Source organism: Euprymna scolopes, chromosome 43 (assembly GCF_053919585.1).
Source record: "Euprymna scolopes isolate OS-2025 chromosome 43, ASM5391958v1, whole genome shotgun sequence".
NCBI classification, from domain to species: Eukaryota; Metazoa; Mollusca; class Cephalopoda; order Sepiida; family Sepiolidae; genus Euprymna; species Euprymna scolopes.
The window spans coordinates 7,688,766-7,706,524 of NC_136524.1; the positions used below are offsets into that span (position 1 = coordinate 7,688,766).

Sequence of the window (17,759 nt, forward strand, 5' to 3'; positions counted from 1 at the left end):
TTTTATATCCATGACAAAATTCACGGATATAACTTCTTAATAGACAGCGGAGCTGAAATCAGCGTCATACCGACACCGCATGGCCATCCAACGGGGACACATTTTCTCACTCTGCAAGCTGCTAACGGGACTAAAATACCCACTTTTGGAGAGAAAATGTTAAACTTAAACCTGGGAATGCGAAGGAATTTTGTTTGGAATTTCACCATAGCCAGCGTGACCACTCCAATATTAGGGGCAGACTTTTTAGCCCATTTTAACCTGTCTGTCGACATGACAAACCATTCGTTAACAGACAACGAAACGAAGATTTCGGTGAGAGGAACCACTTCAAAATTTTTAACCACCGGAATCAGCGCTGCCTTACCCGAAGATGCACACGTCCGCCAGCTACTCCAAAAATATCCTCAACTCTCCCAGCCGTTTAAAAATACGGACCCTATCAAGCATAGCGCTAAGCACTACATCAAAACCACAGGACCGCCCGTCTATTCAACCCCCAGACGCTTGAAACCGGATAGATACAAATTGGCAAAATCCGAGTTTCAAGACCTACTCCAGATGGGAATAATACGGCCCTCGAAAAGTGCTTGGTCGTCACCACTCCACATGGTACAGAAAGCTGACAACACCACATGGCGCCCGTGCGGAGATTTCAGGCGTTTAAACGCAAAAACAATTCCAGATAGATACCCTATCCCCCACATCCATGACTTCGCCAACGGACTTCAAGGCGCCACAATTTTTTCAAAGCTGGACCTCGTAAAAGCCTATTTTCAAATTCCAGTCGCAGAAGAAGATATACATAAAACTGCACTAACAACACCATTCGGCCTTTACGAGTTCCTTAGGATGCCTTTCGGGCTTAGAAACGCCTGCCAAACTTTTCAACGTTTGATTGACGAAGTTTTCAGAGGTCTGCCTTTCATATTCGCTTATGTGGACGATGTTTTGATTGCCAGCAGAAACCTCGACGAACACAGACAACACCTTGAGCAAACCTTTAAAAGACTATCACATTTCGGCCTGAAAATAAACACCAATAAATGTGTTTTCGGCCAACAAGAAGTTAAATTTCTCGGACACTTGATTGACAAGGATGGAATTTCACCTCTACCCGAAAAAGTAAGCGCTATTTCTGATTTTCCTGTACCGACATCTGTCAGACAGGTACGCCGTTTTGTAGGCATAATCAATTATTACCGACGTTTTTTGCCTAACTGCTCTACGTTACTCGCGCCTTTAACGGACATGTTAAAAAATCGGACAAAAAACCAACAGTTAGTTTTGGAGGGACCTGCACTCCAGGCCTTTGAAAAATCGAAAACTGCCTTGGAAAACTTCACCAAACTAACTTACGTCCAAGAGAGCGATACAACGAAACTCACACTAACAACGGATGCATCTGAAATAGCAGTAGGTGCAGTCATTCACCAGATTTCCGACAACAAAATGACCCCTATTTCATTCTTCTCGGCAAAGCTAAACAAAGCGCAGAGTAAATACAGCACTTTTTCGAGAGAGCTACTCGCAATTTACCTTGCAATAAAACATTTTAAACATCTGCTCGAGGGTAGAAATTTTTCCATCTATACGGATCACAAACCCTTAACATTTGCTCTACACACACAGGTCGACAAATACGGCCCTCGAGAAATTCGACATCTCGATTTTATTGCCCAATATTCTACCGATATACGGTACATAAAAGGACACGAGAACATTGTAGCTGACGCTTTATCTCGCGCAACGATTGCTTCTTTAAATTCCGCTCCACTAAGTATGGAATTAATAGCACAAGAGCAATCAGCCGATACCACGCTTCCAGCTATAATGGAAAAGACTTCACTGAAGCTGGAAGAAATGCCGACACCATTCGGAACAACAAACTTCTACTGCGATGTATCGCAAAAACAACCTCGCCCGTTTATTTCACCGAGCCTCAGACGACAAGTTTTTAATCACTTTCACAATTTTTCCCACCCAGGAAAACGCGCCACTGTGAAATTAATAGCGGAACGTTTTGTTTGGCCAAATATGAATACGGACATCCGTAGTTGGACCAAAACTTGCGTTCCGTGCCAAAAAAACAAAATACACAGGCACACCAAATCCCCTGCAGGAACTTTCAGTGTACCTGATGCCAGGTTCACCCATGTGCATATTGACTTAGTTGGACCCTTGCCCACTTCAAAAGGGCACACCCATATCCTTACTATAGTCGATAGATTTAGTAGATGGCCGACATCAATAGCAGTCAGAGACACATCAGCCTCAACGATAGCCAGAGTATTCATACAGGATTGGATAGCTATTTTCGGAGTACCCTCCGTAGTCACAACAGACAGGGGCGCACAGTTCCAATCAACTCTTTTCGCGGAATTTAATAATTTGTTGGGAACCAGACACATAAAGACTACTGCGTACCATCCGTGCGCAAATGGCATGGTCGAGCGCTTCCACAGACAATTGAAAGCGTCTTTAGCGATGAATGAAAACAGCGCGGACTGGGCAGACAATTTGCCGCTCATACTTTTAGCAATTCGCAACACTGTGAAGGAAGATTTGCAGAGCACGCCCGCAGAATTAGTTTTCGGATCAGCTTTAATTTTACCCGGACAATTCTGCGAAAACAATGCGAATATTGCCCCAACGACAACCTTCGTGACCGAATTAAAACGTAAAATGTCACAATTAAAATTCACTCCCACCAAAAAGACAGACACGAACATTTTCGTTCCAAGGGATGTTCACACCTGTAAATACGTGTTTATCAGGAACGACGCGGTCAAAAAACCACTCTGTCCAAATTATTCCGGACCCTATCTAGTTCTCGACAGAAGTGAAAAATATTTCACTATTTTAAAAAGAGACAAAAGAGACACTATAGCAATTGACAGAATCAAACCGGCATTTATAGACGAACAATTGCACTTGTCCCCTAGTCCAATACAAGAAAGTACACACTCACAAACGGACGAAGAGACTACGAGAAACAATACACCAGAAACAACAACAAAAACTGGGCGAAAAGTTCATTGGCCCAAACATTTCAAACAATATATTACTTATTAAAAACACACATAAAAAAATAAATATAAAAAAAAAAATACATTTCTATACACATATATATATTTTTTTCTTTCCCCAGGAGGGAGAGTATTGTCCAAACTTGCTTTCCACACGCACGCACGTATATACACAACTACGTATATACACCCCAGGCACGCACGCAAGCACACATACGCATTAACCACACATACGTACACACATACGAGCGTGAGGTCACTTCCTTTTTTTCTCCAAACGCATGCGCAGAAAACCAAGGTCCCACGCGCAGCCCCTTTTTCTTCCTCTTTCATCGGGTGGTTTTTGAGCTGACCAGTCGCACCAGATTTCGCCTCCCGACTACCAGTGGCCACTCCTCGTCAAAACATGTGCGCGGACGGTTAGCGACCTGCATACGTTCGCCCTTTCTTTCTCCCCCGTTTTCATAAAGCAGCAGTCGCTTTATGTGTGCCTTTTCATTTCCTCCTCACGTTTGGATTTTTCATCTTTTGAAATGAACATTAGCTTTTTATTTTTCTACGAAAAATAAACGTGTTCAAATTTATTCAACAAGCGTTTTCATTCCTTCATTTTCTGTTTGTTTCATTGTATATTTTTGCAGCGGTTTGGTGTATTATTATATACTAACCCGTTACAGGCCCAAGGGACACGATGGAAGTGGGCGTTCGTCTTTAATAGACTGAAATATAATGTTGGAAGGAAGGTTGTCGAACCGCTCTGGGTCTTCGGAGGATACGACCCTGCTGAGAAAGGGGATTTGTTTACAATAAATAAATAAAAACTTTTCTTTGTAAACAAATGCCAAAAAATATACCTTTTCTTTGAAAAAAGTTTTTACAAAAATGTATAAATCCAAATATTTGTTCTTTGTTTTTAAAACTAAAAAAATAATTGCTCATTAATTCAAAGAAAAAGATCTTTTCGTACAAAAAAAAAAAAAATAGTTCACAAAATAAATAAAACAGTAAATTTCATAAAATTCTTATGGTAGGTCGTTTATTTTTATTTATTTATTTTTTTCGTTTTTGTATTGACTTCCGTTCGTTCGGTATAATTCAACGCTCTTCGTTGTCCGCCTGGTGTTGCCGAGCGAGATTCACGGAAAAAAGGGGGTTAACCTGCAGTAGTACCAGAGTTTTTGTTAATACAAAATTGGGTACTTGTGCATTTAACGAACTTTTGACGTAACTCAGCATTTGCTCGGCTTTGTCCGACGCATGACATCAACAGCCGGATAAAACCGAGCGTTGCCAATAAAATAAAAACAACGCTACAGCAAAATAACTGTAAAATGAAATTGTAAAATGTAGAAACATCCAAAAATAAATAATTAAAAAGCAAAAACCTACCGTTCATGTATGTTTTTTTTTATTAGTGTTATTGTTTGAATTTTTTTCTGTTTGCAAAATAAATACATATAAAGCCAGTTTTTTTTTTAATAGTAAATTTTTTTTCAGTTTTTAACGAAACAAAATTGCTTCCATATTATGAACCTTTTTTTTGTTTTAGTTTTTAACGAACAAAAACATTTTTTATTTGTTAAACACGTAAAAAAAAAAAGAAAGAAAAAAGCCTAAAAAAAGACACTAAAAACATTTTTTGGGGGACAGGAACAAGGATTATTTGTTGATTTTTTTTAGGAGGGGGGGGGGGTAGAAACAAGGATTTCCCCACCTTTTTTTTTTTTACCAGTATCCCTGCGTGATATATACAGATTTTTTTTCAGGAGGATATATTTTCCTCAGACTTTTGAAGGGCTTCAGACGACAAAGTAGACGGAGAAGACGTAGCGATTGTGATAGGAAGCTCCTCCTTACCAACCGGGTAGCTTTCGACTATATAAGTTAATATGGAGTCAAAAGGCTGCCTACCAAACTTTTGCCTTCACATAAACTCAATAAGATATGTGTCCAAAAGTTCCCGGTTGATACCGCATTCTCGTTTATTTCGTTGCTTGGCTTCCTTCCACATCCGCTCAACATGATTTGTGGTTGCCTGTGTTATGGGATCAACAAAATTCAGGCTGTGGTTCACCGTCAAATGGTGATACCCTCTCCTCCCACTTTGTTATAAGCCCTCCAACAGTCTAATACGACCGTGGTCCCCGGCAAAATGTACTTTTTTTTTATTAGTGGAAGGAGGGTTTCCGCGTTCCTATTTGGTACAGTGACCAAGAAACCCTCCTTTTCGGCGGGGTCGTAGCCACCGAAGACCCAGACCGGTGTCAGAAGTCTGCCGACGTTGTGTTTTCTGCGAATAAAAACAGATTCGTCGATTTCTACCGTATGGCCTGGGCCTCCAATCTGCCGGGGATTCCTGAGAAAATAGTCCCTGCATATATCACGCAGGAAATTTTTCCAGTCCACAATTGTGTGGCGAGAACGTAACCCACATTCTCGATGGAGATTTTTTTGTCGAGGCCATCTCGAACGCCCATAAATATATTAGCTTTATGATACATGCGATAGTTAGTCTCGATTTTTCGAAAAAAGGTCCCAATCCTGATGAAGGTCCAACAGCGGCATTTTACATTTCAACACCGCCAACCGTACCCGTCGGAAAGGCGTGTTCTCTTGCCAAGTAAGCAATCCTGGCCGCAGCGGAAACACCTTTTCGCTTCTGCCAACAATTTCCGTTGCTGGCAAAAGTTTAGTACAGCCTCCCTGGGGTCTGGAGCTGGTTCGCAAGATTTGTAATATTCATATTTTTCGTCGCTTCTTTTTACAGATTTTTTTTTTCACCTTCTTCAATTCAGCGTTTCTTACGTTTTAACACTCTTCCAATTGATGGCGAAATTCTCGTCTGCTCGTTCGGTTTTATCCGGCTGTTGACGTCATGCACCGGACAAAGCCGAACAAATGCTGAGTTACGTCTGGTTCGTTAAATGTACAAGTATCTAAAACTGAGTTGTTTTTGTTATGCAATAAACTTGTAAGATTCTAAAATTATAGAATAACAGCTGAACCGAGGGGAAAAGGTTGTTTTAAGTTATTTAAAAAATAGTGGATATGTCAATAGATAATTCATTTATTTGAGGCTTTGGTGTTTTTATTTTATCGGCAACGCTCGGTTTTATTCGGCTGTTGACGTCATGCGTCGGACAAAGCCGAACAAATGCTGAATTACGTCTGGTTCGTTAAATGCACAAGTACCCAAAATTGTGTTAGCTATTTTTAGACGTTATTTTAAGGCGCGGCTGGTATGTTTGTGCTCATTCCGTTGGTTAAAACTTATAGGGTCAGAATAAATATTAATCCTACAAAATCGTTAAAAGATTCAACGAGGCTTCTCTATTTAAGATCTCCTGTGAAATGCCTGTTCACATTACATTTAAATTTCTGCAGGTTAATACAATCAGGGAAACAGGTAAAGGAGAAGTAATTCCAAGTTTATTTGTCCTGAACCATTAACTGGACGAAGAAAACATACTAACATGCTAACATTTTATCAAAATGGTCATTCTGTTAAATTCCAGCTCATAGGATCTTTTCAAAAGTCTAAAAGTGTTCTATTAAAGAACATTTTACATCAGGTCCGAGTGAAATAATTTCTCCCCTCCACCCAGGTCGTTTCTTTTACGCCATTTTCGATAACCGAATCACTCCAAAGTTGATTTCATTCCTTGCTCTTTATGCCTCAATTTGGTGATTTAATTACTAAATAGATTGTACTTCCTTAAATATTTACTTCTACTGCTATCTACTGTATTAATAAAAGGATCTCCACTCCCCACCCCCATGTATACTGTTTCAATAGGGAACTAACCGAACCTTTCTTCAGTAAATTTTTTGAACCCATTACTTGCAGCACTTTCTAAACCTTGTTTCGCAAAACTATGCATACATTTCATCCACGTTCAGAAATTATTAAGTTTAATTTGCTCATTTACGCATTTCGATACAGAATGTGATATACCTAACCCTAACCTTTTCACCCTTTATAGATAGGAGTTCACTCACGGCAACGGGTTACAATATTAAAAGTACACATTTTCGCTCGATCGCTATTAATTGCTTTGCATTCTCCAATTGCTTAGATCACACTATCAGAAATTAAGACTATTTGGTAGAAAGCCGTAGCTTAGTGGGGGATGCCCCTTTCTCTTCCCTGCGATCTCTTTCCCACAGAAGAGACGTTGCGAGCCTACTTCAGCTTTAGCGTTATTTTTATGGTAAGTGCTCGTCTGAGCTTCAATCTATGGACCTCCATCGCCAAACTTTCACGAAAAACACTCATCTAGCCAAAACCACTACCAATAATTTCCCCCACTTTTTGTCTGTATCTAAATCTAAACACAGATTCCATGAACAAAATTTATTTCTTAGAACTGTACGCCTGTGGAACTCTCTTCCGTTTGCCTGCTTTCCAGCTGACTACAATTTGATTGTCTTCAAGTCTAACGTAAACAAGTTCTTGATGAACCGTCCCCCTAAATAATCCAATTTACAAAATTTGCACTGCTTACGATTACTACGCTATAATCCCATTGACTAATGTACACCCATTAACCCCTATCCTCGAGTAGCCTCTGGGCCTTGATCAGTGGTGACTCTTATGTAAAAAATCCAACAGAATATTGGTTTATTTAATAATCAGAGCATAAGGTTTATTTACAATATTACAAAAGTTTAGCTCAACATAATATCTACAGTTTCAAACTGGAATAACGAACCAGGTCAACCCCTTATCCATTGATAAAAAAAAGGTTGTAAAAAGCCAGTGAACAATTTATAATTATAGTAATAATAACAACAAAGAAAAACTTTTTACTTGGGTCCGCTTCCTATGCTTCTATTAGGTTTTATCTTGTGTCATGCTTGTATTCGCAGAATAGCGGATTAGACTACTGCTTTATTTTCAGTAGATATCTCTAACTATTAATAATACTAGAAGTATTCTTCAGAATAACAGAATGCATTGCAGAACACCGCTGATCGTAATTAATGTCGTCCATATTAACGGAAACGCATTACTTTAATCAATACAACACCACAGCTCGTGTGTTCACTTGTTGAATTGGAAGAAAAAAAAAAACAAGAACAAAAAAAAAAAAAAACTAACATTCTAATATTTAAAACAATTCTATTGAATCATCTTCGTCAAAATGTTAATAAAAGAGGCACAGAAAAGAGGTTAGTTATGGGATAAATCTATGCGTATGGATGCAAACAAAGTTATAAAGTTCTGTTTGAAGAGAAAGAGTTTCCTACGCAGGTGTTGAAGCCAAGGTTCAGCGATAATGGATTATGTATTTGTTGTCGAAGTAAAACCTAGAGCCAAAGGCACCACAAAAGAAAATGATTGGGAGTTGGTTTAAGCCATGTAGAGTTTTCGTCCATACCTTGTGCTGACCAATCCTTTTAATCAACTTCTACCACATGCTTGAGAGATTATCTCTGATTGGGCAAACTAGAATGCGCGTACGAATCAGCATTGAACTTATAAAGTAAACAGATTCGAAATCGTAAACCGCAAACTTTTACTGTCGCCGCCGCGATCATCCACAGCCGCTATTGCTGTTCCACCCTAAACCAAGATGAATTCCACACATGTTGTAAAAATTATTTATTACTTTAAGAAAAACAAGTGTTCCTAATGTCTACGCACCCCTCAGACAATTTACACTGTCAACTTAACGATACTGATGTGCATCTACAAATAGTAGTTCTTTCTCTACCAATTTTTCTTGTCTTTTTGTTTCTGGCTCCATCTCCATGGTCCTTTACTGTGTTCTTTTCTTGACAGCGTGTCTCACTGCAGTGATCAATCATTCTATATTCCAAGTTTTTTTGTGCTTTCTACTCAGTCTTCTACACTTATCAGTTCCCTTCCGCCTTTGATCTTTTTCACATAGAGTTTGTCAGTAACAGGCGTAATGCATTGTGCATGGTCATTAGTTTCCTAGTCTTCTGATCAAGGTGTTTAAGTTCTTAAATCCACCCTATGAATGGTTCAGAGTAACTTACTAGTGAACTGCTCAGGTGTTTATTCTTTAATTAGATTTCTATTTTGTTTTATTTTACTTCAGTTGAAGTTCTCAGAAATCAACCTGGGGCTAACACTTGAATTCTATATGAGATACATAGATATTCAAATATTCCACTTAAGTTCTTTATTTCTCAAACACTGGTTTAGTAAAGAAATTGAGAACATAATTTTCCTCTCCCCAATTAACCATTTTCATACGTTGTAGTATATATTCTATTTTGGTCTCTTGGTCTTACTGGATTCGAGGACAAGAATTTATCTAGTCTGGTGGAGTATCTAGCTTCGTATTATTACTTGAGCTAACATCACTTGGAAAAGGTGCACAATTCCAATTAACCATTTTCATACGTTGTAGTATATCTTTCATGTTGGTCTCTTGGTCTTAATGGATTCCAGGACAAGAATTTATCTAGTCTGGTGGAGTATCTAGCTTTGTGCTATTACTTGAGGTAACATCACTTGGAGAAGGTGCACCATTCCTCGTAAAAGCTAATGTGGGTTAGCCATAGTGAGGAGATCTTATTTGGGCAGCGAATACTATGTGATTTTGAATATTTGGTTAGGGTTTACTTCTATGGAAAAAGTATCCTCATGCCAGGATGTTCTGACAAACCCCTGTACAGAGAGACCTTAGACACTCGAGGATAGTGTCTAGTAGGCATTCAAGTTCTCTCCCTGTTTCTACTGTATAGTTTGATTTGTGATAGTTTATGCGTGTATCTCTCAGCCAGTATTTGCCATAAAGTTTGTTTTATTATTTACTAGCAGGTCGCCCGGTGCTGCCCGGTCGTAAAATACGCATAAATATCATATTTTGATTAATACAGGCAATTTTGACCCCTTAGCATCCCTCTTTTCCGGATGAAAATGGATTAAAATGTTTTCCACGTCTGAATGCCTATGTACAAAATTTCAAGCCTGTAAATAAAAATTCGTTGAGTATATAGGTTGAGAAGTGTCCACACACACACACACACACACACACACACACACACACACACACACACATTTTACGTTTAAATATATACCCCGCGTTGCCTGGCCATAAAATATGCATAAATATATTTTAATTCATACAGAAACTGAGATATGTGTATGCAAGTGTTATGTTTTTTTTCTACACATTTCACTTCTCATGGGCTGAGATCGAAACCCAAACTTAAAAACAGTGAGTCAAGTGCGACAACCATTAGGCCGGCTTGACACAATCTTTAAAAAGTCTTTTCAAACCTACTTATTTTTAACATAATGAATCTGTCATGTGAACCATTCACGCATATGCATTCGTAAAACAGTTAGCAGACAGATAAAAATTCACCCCCCCCACGTACCAATTTTTCAATTTAAACTCCTTAGCAGGCAATTTTTTTTTTTTTTTGGGATGAAAACCGATTAAAAAGCTTTCCACATGTCTGAATATCCTATATACCCAATTTCAAGTCTGTAGATAAAAAATCCGTTGTTTATATAGGTTGAGGTTCTCACTTTTATAGATATATAGATTGATTATTTGTTAATGAACCAATTGATGGGACCAGTACACCAATAGTGATAGACGCGGTGCGTTTTGTGCGGAGGTACTTTAATACAAAGAATGTGGTGAAACCTGCAAGGTTATTGGGCAGCAAATACGATGACGAAAAATTAAAAAAAAAACAAAAAAACAAAAAAAAAAAACTACTTGTTTATTATAAAAAAAAAACTAGCAGTACACACTAACCGGCGTTGCCCGGTAGAAGCATGCTCTCCGCCTAGAAAAAATTAAATTACGATTGTTGTTGTTGTTGTTTTCCAACCCCCCAACCGCCTCATATTACAAACAGTTTTCGGAATAGACATCCTAAACTCCTCATGTTAAGAACGGCTATCGGAATGTTAATAACGGGTGGAGAGAGGTGGTGTAGTAATGGTATTAAGCAATCCACACCCGTAAAAAAAAACTAGAAAATAGCAGCTAAGAGGGGGGGAATATACGCAGTAGGCATCTCGGATAGAGAGAGATGAAAAACATCCAATTAGCCGTTGAGGCTGTGGTAATGTTTACTAGTTACTTACGCGACTAAAAATAGTCCGTCTCAAAGTTTTATTAAGAAGCAGAAATGCCCGGTGGAAGCATGCCCCCCCCCCTCTCGAAAAAATTAAATTACGGTTGTTGTTTTTGTTGTTGCTGTGGTTGTTGTTGTTGTTGATGTTGCTGCTGCTGCGGCTGCCCAATCCTCAACCTCCTCATGTTACGAACAGCTTTCGGAATAGACACCCCCAACTCCTCATGGAAAGGACAGCTATCGGAATGGATACCCTTAACCTTCCCATGGCAAGAACGGGCGAATACAGGTGGTGTAGTAAGGATATTGAACAATCCCAAGCAGAAAAACGTAGCAGCGAGGGGAAAAAGAAAAAAAAAAAAAATACAGGCAGTAGGCCGCCCAGAGGTGTAAAAAATAAAATAAAATAAAATAAAATACAAAAAAGTAGACAAGCATACTCGAACCTGTAACGTGAAAGAGGGGGGGGGTTAAAAATAGCAAACCGTTTAGCCATCGCATCCACAGGAATAGGAATAAGGTTATTCATCTCAAGGCGTATGTCGACTTTTAAGATGTATCACTCGATCGATCGAGTGAGCGACAGAGATTGGGTAATTTGTGACGGACGAAATTTGTTATGGTTTCAATAAAGAAAATAAGGAAAAACTTAATTGGACATTATCAACTCTGGTAGCTTACTCCCCTTCCCAAATTAGTTTGCCTTGTTTTTAATAAATCAAAGCATTAAAAAAGAAAACAGCAAAAGTTTTTTTTTTTTTTCTGTAACAAAGTTGATAACAGTAGTAACACAAAAAGCGAGAGAGAGAGAGAGAGAGAGAGAGAGAGAGAGAGAGAGAGAGAGAGAGAGAGAGAGAGAGAGAAAGATATATATATATATATATATATATATATATATATATAGAGAGAGAGAGAGAGAGAGAGAGAGAGAATAGAAGAAAAACAATTTGCAAAGCAAACCTTAATCTTTCTGTAAGTTTTTAATGTTGTTTTTTTTTTTTTTACACTCCATTTGAGGGCATATCTGATTCTTATACAGAGAGAGGGTTGCAGCGGCAGTGAGATACCTACTGGAGCGGTAGAATGATCCAACTTTTTTTCCAACGATCTTGGCAACGGTTTGATGTATGTGTTCCATTTCAGATCAGGAGTGAAGGTTAGTTTCAGAAGCTTGTCAAGACATGGATGGCTTAAAAATGTAATTTGGGAGGTCATTGATGAAAATTAGAAAAGAGTTGGGCCTAGGATGGAACTTTGAGTGATGCCAAAATTAATACTATGAGTTTCTGATTTCTGCCCATCAACAACTACTCTTATAAGCCTATCAGAAAGAAAGGATTTAATAATTGAGAAGACATTTCCAGCTATTCCATAGCTGGTGATCTTGTGAAGTAGACTTATATGCCATATTCTATCAAAAGCCTTTGATATGTCAAGAGCTATTGCTCTAGAAATGATGCCCCTGTCGAGAGATTCACTAATTCTGTGTGATATAGCAGTTAGTACATCAGTTGTAGATCTCGTAGAATGGAAACTATATTGCATGTCACTGAGCAGTTTATTTTTGCTGAGGTGATTGACCACTTCTCTGTTTATCACAGATTCGAATATAAAATGCAGGGCAGACTGATGAAGTTTTTCAGGGTGTTGGGAAGCATTTCTCCTTAAGGCAATGTTTAAACAATTTTGTAAGTATGGGACCTAGTTCCGGTTGAAGCTTTTTGAACACTATGACTGGAATGCTGTTGGGGCCAGTTGCTTTACTGGAATGAAGATTTTCAATAAGCTTGGCAACATCACATACAGATATTTGCATGTTTTTTTTTTTTTTTTTTTTTTTTTTACACAGAGATCACCACTTATCAAGGCCCGGAAGCCACTCAGAGATAAGGGTTATTGCAAGTACATTAAGTTAGTGAGGAGATTTGCTGAAGTGTTTACTTAAGGGGGTGGTTCATTAGGAATTTGTTAACATTGGACTTGAAGACATCCAAGTTGTAGTCCGGAGGGAAGCAGGCAGACGAAGCAGAGTTCCACAGGCGTGCAGTTCTAAGAAAGAAGCTTTGTTCATGGAATCCGCGTTTTGATTTAGGCACAGATATAGAGTGGGGAAAATTTTTCACAGGGGATTCAGCTAGACGGGTGTTTTTTGTGAAAGATTGGCGAGGGGGGACCAGAGATTGGAGTTCAGACGAGCATCTGCCATGGAAATAACGATAAAACAAGGACAGGCTCGCAACGTCTCTTCTGTGGAAGAGAGGTTGCAGGGTAGAGAAAAGGGCATCCCCCACTAAGCCACGAAGTCTATTTTGTACTCTGTCAAGGCAGGATAGGCTGTTTTTAGCAGCTCCTGCCCAGATATGGCAACAGTATTCCATCCTTGGACGTACTTGGCTTTTATATAGATAGAGAATTGCATCAGTAGTGAGATATCTTCTGGAGTGGTAGAAGGATCCCACCATCTTTCCAGCGACCTTGGCAACAGACTTGATGTACGTTTTCCATTTCAGATCAGGAGTAAAGGTCAAACCCAGAAGCTTGTCAAAACACGGAGCCTCACCCAGACGAGAGCCATCCATCACAATTGATGCCAGCTGAGGATCAGAGCGTTGATGATGTAAGGATAGGAGTTTGGTTTTGGATGCATTAAAGGTAACCAGCCACATCTTCCCCCACTGAACCACGCGCTCGAAATCAGAGGAGAGAGAATCAGAGAGAACTTTGTCATTTACAGCCTTTGATGTGTTGCCGTAGATGGTTGTGTCATCAGCATAGATGTCAACGAATGATTTAAGTATGTGTTTAGGGAGGTCATTGATGTAGATCAGGAAGAGAATTGGGCCCAGGATTGACCCCTGGGGGACTCCAGCATTTATATTGCAGGCTTCCGATTTTTGTCCATCGACCACTACTCTTATGAGCCTATCGGAGAGAAATGATTTAATGATTGAGAAAACATTTCCCGTTATACCGTAGCTGGAAATCTTGTGAAGTAGACCCTTATGCCATACCTTGTCAAAGGCCTTTGATATGTCAAGAGCAATTGCCCTAGAAAGGAAGCCTTTGTCAAGAGATTCACTTATCCTGTGGGATATAACCGTCAGCACATCTGCGGTAGATCTTGCAGAGCGGAAACCATATTGTGTGTCACTAAGAAGGTTATTCCTGCTGAGGTGGTTGACTATTTCTCTATTTAATATGGATTCCAGCAACTTACTCATAACACACAGGAGACTTATAGGTCTGTATTGAGAGGGAGATGACTTATCACCTGAATTCTTAAATATAGGGCAAACTGAAGAGGTCTTCCAGGGAGTCGGAAAGCACTTCTCCTTTAGGCAGCGCTTAAATAGTTTCGTAAGTATGGGAGCAAGTTCTGGTTGAAGCTTTTTTAACACTATAATTGGGATGCCATCAGGGCCAGTTGCTTTACTGGAATCTAGGTTCTTTATTAGCTTGGCGACCTCATGCACGAATATTTGTATGTTACCTAGCTTGTTCTGTGTTATAGGAGGAAATATGGGGAGTTGATGGCCTTCGTCGCATAGGGTAGAATTAGCTGCAAAGTTCTTTGCAAATAGTTTGGCCTTGTCTGATGCTGACGAGATGACCTCTGGTCCATTGATAATGGTTGGTATAAAATGCACACTTCTGTTCAGGATCCTATTTGTTATTTGCCAAAACTGGTGGGATCCAAGCCGCTGATCAGCTACCTTGGATTTAACAGACTGGGCATATAGCTCTCTTGCATTTTTTATTACTCTTTTACAGTGGTTGCTGGCAGACCTGAAAGCAGCTTTAGTTTCAGTGCATCTATTACGTTGGTAGCTATGGAAAAAGTGATTTCTGTGCGCGATAGCTGGCTGTTAGGTTTTTGTTGAAATTTTTTAGATGGTATGAATTGGTCTATGCCTACAATTAACCATTCGGTCAGATCTGATACTATAGAGGACACATCCTTTTTAAATATGGAGTGCAGAGGTAAATCAGATATGAATGTAGGGAAGCTATCCCAGTCAGCCATAGAGTATCGGTATACAGTACGGTGGAGGGATACGTCTGGGGGCTTCTTACATTTCGTTTTTATCTTAACTGATACGATGGAGTGGTCGGAGGATCCTAGAGGAGAATGAACGGAACATGAACATAGCTCAGGGGAAGTTGAGAGAAAAAGGTCTAAGAGGCTTGCATATTGACCGGGTGTATCGGACACACGGGTGGGTTCGCGAACAATCTGAGTGAGGTCATAAGCAATGGCAAAATCATGACAAAACCTTCCCTCATCATCTGTCTTATTTGAATGGGTCAGCCATTCTACGTTATGGACGTTGAAATCACCACATATGTGGATGTTAGCCGAGGGATGTGAAGACAGCATGTGGTCAATTTTCTCAGATATGATATACGTATATCTGTACGTGATGTTGCCAAGCTAATCAAAAACCTTGATTCCAGTAAAGCAACTGGCCCTGATGGTATTCCAATTATAGTACTCAAAAAACTTCAACCTGAACTAGCGCCCATACTTACAAAACTGTTTAAACGTTGTCTTAAGGAGAATAGTTTCCCATCTCCCTGGAAAATCTCATCAGTATGCCCTGTATTTAAGAATTCAGGTGATCGCTCATCCCCCTCTCAGTACAGGCCAATAAGTCTCCTGTGCGTCATGAGTAAGTTGCTAGAATCTGTATTAAATACAGAAGTAATCAAACATCTCAACAAAAATAACCTTCTTAGTGACACTCAATATGGTTTCCGTTCTGCTAGATCTACAGCAGATGTCCTTACAGTTATATCGCATAGGATTAGCAAATCTCTCGACGGTGGCAATCTTTCTAGGGCAATTGCTCTTGACATATCTAAAGCCTTTGATAGGGTATGGCATAAAGGTTTACTTCATAAGATCGCTAGCTATGGTATAGCTGGAAAAGTCTTCTCAATTATTAAATCATTTCTTTCTGATAGATTCATAAGAGTAGTAGTTGAGGGGCAAAAATCAGAAGCTCACAATATTAATGCCGGTGTCCCTCAGGGATCCATCCTGGGCCCAACTCTTTTCCTGATCTACATTAATGATCTTCCAAATCATATCCTTACATCATTTGTAGACATTTATGCTGACGACACTACCATTTATGGTACCACATCTAAGACAGTAAACGAGCAAGTTCTCTCCAATTCTCTCTCCTCTGATCTTGAGCACGTAGTACAATGGGGAAAGGAGTGGCTGGTTACTTTTAATGCATCTAAAACCAAGCTTCTCTCTTTACATCATCAACATTCTAATCCACATTTGTCATCAATTGAAATGAATGGCTCTCGTCTTCAGGAGGCCTCAAGTTTTGACAAGCTTCTGGGCTTGACCATTACTCCTGATCTTAAATGGAACACGTATATCAAATCTGTTGCCAAGGCCGCTGGAAAAATGGTGGGATCTTTCTATCGATCCAGTAGATATCTCACTGCTGATGCTATTCTCTATCTATATAAGAGCCAGGTACGTCCAAGGATGGAATACTGTTGCCACATCTGGGCAGGAGCTGCTAGAAAGAACTTGTCCTGCCTTGATAGAGTTCAAAATAGACTTCGTAGCCTCGTAGGAGATGTCCTTTTCTCCTCCTTGCAACCTCTATCTCACAGAAGAGATGTTGCGAGTTTGTCTCTGATGTATCGTTATTTTCATGGAAAGTGTTCAACTGAGCTTCAATCTATGGTCCCCCCTCGCCAAACTTTCACAAGAAACACTCGTCTAGCTGTAAACACTATCAATAATTTCCCCCACTCTTTATCTGTGCCTAAACCTAAACGTAGATTCCATGAACAAAGCTTCTTTCTTAGAACTGCACGCCTGTGGAATTGTCTTCCGTTTTCCTGCTTTCCGGCTGACTACAATATGGTTTTGTTCAAGTCTAAAGTAAATAAGTTCTTGATGAGCCGTTCCATATAAGTTATTAAATTTACCAAATTTTCATTACTAATGATTACTATATTGACCAACTTCTACTGTACACTCTTTAACCCTTATCCTTGAGTGGCCTCTGGGCCTTGATAATGTGGTGATGCCTTTGTAAAAAAAAAAAAAAAAAAAAAAAAGATATGCTCTTAAAGATAGTAACTCCGCTGTTGTGGGGCCTATAGAGGGCAAATATAAATGCAGTGGTGTTAGCAAGTGCAACCCTGAAGCACATATAGGGTAAATTAGGATCTTCTCTAGAGATATCCCTGCCACACGGGAAGCCATCCTTAATGTAGGCACATATTCCATGCCCATGGCGATCTTGGGGGTCAGATTTAGCTGTTAAATTTGGTTTTGTTTAAATATATGTGAGAGGCTAAGAAGTAAACAATCTAAACGTAATGCTGGTGTCATGTGTGTATATGATGTAACAATTTAGCAAAACGCGTGTCCTGCAGACGCCATGTTGTATAATACGTGTGCGTTCGTTTTTTGTTGAAGTTTTAAAATCTTGAATAAGAGAATTACAGCTCGCATCCAATGAAAAAAGTGGAATTTGTGTAGAGAGAAATCACTATTTTCTGAATCTGCGAATCGGAAGTGAATGTTATTTCTATATTCAGTTAATAAGGGTGGCAGAGCAATAAAAGTCTACTGAGTGTAATTTTACGCAGTATAGAGTGGGGGCAGTAAGAGCAGTT

General features: G+C 39.4%; 1 protein-coding gene and 1 pseudogene across 1 annotated transcript in view; one reads left to right on the forward strand and one right to left on the reverse strand.

The window, feature by feature from the left end:
* LOC145268406 (thrombin inhibitor rhodniin-like) overlaps window positions 1-17,759 on the forward strand; it is a 133,100-nt gene that overhangs the window by 50,177 nt on the left and 65,164 nt on the right. The window lies entirely within an intron of this gene.
* LOC145268384 (uncharacterized) lies at window positions 4,792-6,653 on the reverse strand (annotated as a pseudogene).